Here is a 6,474-nt window from a genome sequence, read left to right as displayed (position 1 = left end):
AACAAAATTAATTTATTAATTGATACACGAAAGCTCCAAGCATATAACAGCACACTCAGTAACACATTCCCTCACACTCCATAGCACGGGAATCAGGAACACATTCCCTCACACTCCAATATCACGGGAATCAGAAAGACATTCCCTCACACTCCAATGACACAGGAATCAGGAACATGAACCCTCACACTCCATAACACGGGAATCAGGAACGCATTCCCCAGCACACCATAATGTGGGAATCAGGAACACATTCCCTCACAGTCCAATAACATGGGAATCAGTATCCCATTCCCCTCAGACAGTTACTCTCAGTGCACAGTGCTGTTTAAAGTGTCTAACCCAGTGTTGTACCCAGTTTTGCTCTCAGTAACATAGCTGGTGCTGTACACTGTTCAGAGCCCAGTGCTGGACCTAGAACTCGACTCACTGATTCATTCTGTGCCATTGCAGTGCCATGCCAGTGCAGTACCAGTGATTTATTCAATGCTATACCCAGTGATTTGCACTGCTGTACCCATTGTCTAACCAGTGCTGCAGCAGAGATTTGCCAAACCCAGTGCCAGAGCCAGGCATATACCCAGTTCTATACCCAATAATTTTCCTGTGCTATTTCAATACTGACTCTGCTGTATTGAGAGCTCCACCCAGAGCTGTAACTAGTGCATGTATTCAGTGCTGTACTCTGTACTGTATTCAGTATTGTTCTTAAAACTGTATCCCATACTGTTCCCACCTGCACTACGGGTTTTGTTCATGACAGGCTCAAAGGCAGACCCTTCCTCATCCTCTGCTCCGAGTGTTCTCCGTGCACGATCCTAATACAGAGAGAGGGTGGAGAAAACATATCAGTAATCACATCATGACCAGAAACATGAAATATCTGTCGATTTAAGCTCGTAGTGCTTCTCTAATTCAGTTAAACAATATTCAATCTGGAGCGAAAAAGCAACTGCACTTATAATCAGGACCCTGACAAACTTCATACAAATATTCCAATAATTTCTTTCAGGCTCATGGATTGAGGAAAGGACTGAAACAAACAAATTCAAACACAATGCAATTATTTGATTTGTTGGTTATGAGACAGATAGAACCAGTGTTTATAGAACCGATCCCTGAGACACCCCACTCAGGACATCATCCAGCAACGATCCCTGAGACACCCCTCTCAGTAAATCATTCAGCACCGATTCCTGAGACACCCCTCTCAGTACATCATCCATGCACTGATCCCTGAGACATCGCTCTCAGTACATCATCCAGCACTGATGCCTGAGACATCCCTCTCAGTACTACATCCAGCACTGATCCCTGAGACACCCCTCTCAGTACATTATCCAGCACTGATCCCTGAGACACCCATCTCAGTACATCATCCAGCAGTGATCCCTGAGAGACCCCTCTCAGTACATCATCCAGCAACGATCCCTGAGACACCCATCTCAGTACATCATCCAGCACTGATCCCTGAGACACCCCACTCAGTACATCATCCAGCGCTGATCCCTGAGACCCACCTCTCAGTACATCATCCAGCACTGATCCCTGAGACACCCCACTCAGTACATCATCCAGCACAGATCCCTGAGACACTCCTCTCAGTACATCATCCAGCACTGATCCCTGAGACACCCCACTCAGTACATCATCCAGCATTGATCCGAGACACCCCTCACAGTACATCATCCTGCACCGATCCCTGAGACACCCCTCTCAGTACATCATCCAGCACCGATCCCTGAGACACCCCACTAAGTACATCATCCAGCACCGATCCCTGAGACACTCCACTCAGTACATCATCCAGCACTGATCCCTGAAACACTCCACTCAGTACATCATCCAGCAACGATCCCCAAGACACCCCTCTCAGTACATCATCCAGCACTGATCCCTGAGACACCCCACTCAGTACATCATCCAGCATGAACCCTGAGACACCCCACTCAGTACATCATCCAGCATGAACCCTGAGACACCCCACTCAGTACATCATCCAGCACTGATCCCTGAGACACCCCAGTCAGTACATCATCCAGCACCGATCCCTGAGACACCCCACTCAGTACATCATCCAGCACTGATCCCTGAGACACCCCACTCAGTACATCATCCAGCATGAACCCTGAGACACCCCTCTCAGTACATCATCCAGCACTGATCCCTGAGACACCCCAGTCAGTACATCATCCAGCACCGATCCCTGAGACACCCCACTCAGTACATCATCCAGCACCGATCCCTGAGACACCCCTCTCAGTACAACATCCAGCACCGATCCCTGAGACACACCACTCAGTACATCATCCAGCACCGATCCCTGAGACACCTCTCTCAGTACATCATCCAGCACTGATCCCTGAGACACCCCACTCAGTACATCATCCAGCACCGATTCCTGAGACACCCCACTCAGTACATCATCCAGCACCGATCCCTGAGACACCCCTCTCAGTACATCATCCAGCACTGATCCCTGAGACACCCCAGTCAGTACATCATCCAGCACTGATCCCTGAGACACCCCACTCAGTACATCATCCAGCACCGATCCCTGAGACACCCCACTCAGTACATCATCCAGCACCGATCCCTGAGACACCCCTCTCAGTACAACATCCAGCACCGATCCCTGAGACACACCACTCAGTACATCATCCAGCACCGATCCCTGAGACACCTCTCTCAGTACATCATCCAGCACTGATCCCTGAGACACCCCACTCAGTACATCATCCAGCACCGATCCCTGAGACACCCCACTCAGTACATCATCCAGCACCGATCCCTGAGACACCCCTCTCAGTACATCATCCAGCACCGATCCCTGAGACACCCCACTCAGTACATCATCCAGCACCGATCCCTGAGACACCCCACTCAGTACATCATCCAGCAGCGATCCCTGAGACTCCTCTCTCAGTACATCATCCAGCACTGATCCCTGAGATTCCTCTCTCAGTACATCATCCAGCACTGATCCCTGAGACACCCCACTCAGTACATCATCCAGCACTGATCCCTGAGACACCCCACTCAGTACATCATCCAGCACTGTTCCCTGAGACACCCCACTCAGTACATCATCCAGCACTGATCCCTGAGACACCCCACTCAGTACATCATCCAGCACTGATCCCTGAGACATGCCACTCAGTACATCATCCAGCACTGCTCCCTGAGACACGCCACTCAGTGCATCATCCAGCACTGATCCCTGAGACAACCCTCTCAGTACATCATCCAGCACCGATCCCTGAGAGACCCCACACAGTACATCATCCAGCACTGATTCCTGAGACACCCCTCACAGCACATCATCCAGAACCTATCCCTGAGACACCCCTCTCAGTACATCATCCAGCACCGATCCCTGAGACACCCCGTCAGTAAATCATCCAGCACCGATCCCTGAGACAACCCTCTTAGTACATCATCCAGCACCGATCCCTGAGACACCCCACTCAGTACATCATCCAGCACTGATCACTGAGACACCCCACTCAGTACTTCATCCAGCACTGATCCCTGAGACACCCCTCTCAGTACATCATCCAGCACCGATCCCTGAGACTCCCTACTCAGTACATCATCCAGCACCGATTCCTGAGCCACCCCTCACAGTACATCATACAGCACTGATCCCTGAGTCACCCCACTCAGTACATCATCCAGCACCGATCCCTGAGACACCCTTCTCAGCAGATAATCCAGCACCGATCTCTGAGACACCCCACTCAGTACATCATCCAGCACTGATCCCTGAGACACCCCACTCAGTACATCATCCAGCACTGATCCCTGAGACACCCCACTCAGTACATCATCCAGCACCGATCCCTGAGACAACCCTTCTCAGCACATAATCCAGCACCGATCCCTGAGACACCCCACTCAGTACATCATCCAGCACTGATCCCTGAGACACCCCACTCAGTACATCATCCACCACCGCACCTTGAGACACCCCACTCAGTACATCATCCAGCACTGATCCCTGAGACACCCAACTCTGTATATCATCCAGCACCGATCCCTGAGACACCCTTCTTCGCACATCATCCAGCACTGATCCCTGAGACTGCCCACTCAGTACATTATCCAGCAACGATCCCTGAGACGCCCCACTCAGTACATCATCCAGCACCGATCCCTGAGATACCCCTCGCAGTACATCATCCAGCACTGATCCCTGAGACACCCCTCTCAGTACATCATCCAGCACCGATCCCTGAGACACCCCTCTCAGTACATCATCCAGCACTGATCCCTGAGACATCCCTCTCAGTACATCATCCAGCACCGATCCCGGAGACACTCCACTCGGTACATCATTCCGCACAGATCCCTGAGACACCCCTCTCAGTACATCATCCAGCACCGATCCCTGAGACACCCCTCTCAGTACATCATCCAGCACTGATCCCTGAGACACCCCTCTCAGTACATCATCCAGCACTGATTCCTGAAACACCCCACTCAGTACATCATCCAGCACTGATTCCTGAAACACCCCACTCAGTACATCATCCAGCACTGATCCCTGAGACACCCCTCTCAGTACATCATCCAGCACTGATTCCTGAAACACCCCACTCAGTACATCATCCAGCACTGATTCCTGAAACACCCCACTCAGTACATCATCCAGCACTGATCCCTGAGACACCCCTCTCAGTACATCATCCAGCACCGATCCCTGAGACAACGCTCTCAGTACATCATCAAGCACCGATCCCTAAGACACCCCACCCAGTACATCATCCAGCACACTGTTCCATCAGTTCCACACAGTGCACACTGTACCATCAGTTCCACACAGTGCACTCTGTACCATCCGTTCCACACAGTGCACTCTGTACCATCAGTTCCACACAGTGCACACTGTACCATCAGTTCCACACGGTGCACTCTGTACCATCAGTTCCACACGGTGCACACTGTACCATCAGTTCCACACGGTGCACACTGTACCATCAGTTCCACACGGTGCACACTGAACCATCAGTTCCACACAGTGCACACTGTACCATCAGTTCCACACATTGCACTCTGTACCATCAGTTCCACACAGTGCACTCTGTACCATCAGTTCCACACATTGCACTCTGTACCATCAGTTCCACACATTGCACTCTGTACCATCAGTTCCACACAGTGCACACTGAACCATCAGTTCCACACAGTGCACACTGAACCATCAGTTCCACACGGTGCACACTGAACCATCAGATCCACACATTGCACACTGTACCATCAGTTCCACACATGCACTCTGTACCATCAGTTCCACACAGTGCACTCTGTACCATCAGTTCCACACATTGCACTCTGTACCATCAGTTCCACACATTGCACTCTGTACCATCAGTTCCACACATTGCACTCTGTACCATCAGTTCCACACAGTGCACTCTGTACCATCAGTTCCACACAGTGCACTCTGTACCATCAGTTCCACACATTGCACTCTGTACCATCAGATCCACACAGTGCACACTGAACCATCATTTCCACACAGTGCACAATGCACCATCAGATCCACACAGTGCACACTGTACCATCAGTTCCACACAGTGCACACTGTACCATCAGTTCCACACAGTGCACACTGTACCATCAGTTCCACACAGTGCACACTGTACCATCAGTTCCACACAGTGCGGACTGTACCATCAGATCCACACATTGCACACTGTACCATCAGTTCCACACATTGCAGACTGTACCATCAGTTCCACACATTGCAGACTGTACCATCAGTTCCACACAGTGCAAACTTTATCATCAGTTCCACACAGTGCACACTGTACCATTAGTTCCACATAGTGCACACTGTACCAACAGTTCCACACAGTGCACACTGTACCAACAGTTCCACACAGTGCACACTGTACCAACAGTTCCACACAGTGCACACTGTACCAACAGTTCCACACAGTGCACACTGTACCATCAGTTCCACACAGTGCACACTGTATCATCAGATCCACACATTGCACTCTGTACCATCAGATCCACACATTGCACACTGTACCATCAGATCCTCACAGTGCACACTGTACCATCAGTTCCACACAGTGCACACTGTACCATCAGTTCCACACAGTGCACTCTGTACCATCAGAGCCACACAGTGCACTCTGTACCATCAGTTCCACACATTGCACACTGTACCATCAGATCCTCACATTGCACTCTGTACCATCAGTTCCACACAGTGCACACTGTACCATCAGTTCCACACAGTGCACACTGTACCATCAGTTCCAAACAGTGCACACTGGACCATCAGATCCACACAGTGCACACTGGACCATCAGATCCACACAGTGAACACTGGACCATCAGATCCACACAGTGAACACTGGACCATCAGATCCACACAGTGAACACTGGACCATCAGATCTACACAGTGAACACTGGACCATCCGATCCACACATTGCACACTGTGCCATCAGTTGCACAC

Source organism: Heterodontus francisci, chromosome 32 (genome assembly GCF_036365525.1).
Source record: "Heterodontus francisci isolate sHetFra1 chromosome 32, sHetFra1.hap1, whole genome shotgun sequence".
Taxonomy (NCBI): Eukaryota; Metazoa; Chordata; class Chondrichthyes; order Heterodontiformes; family Heterodontidae; genus Heterodontus; species Heterodontus francisci.
The sequence above is the reverse complement of the archived record's forward strand: the minus strand, read 5'-3'. Positions refer to the sequence as shown.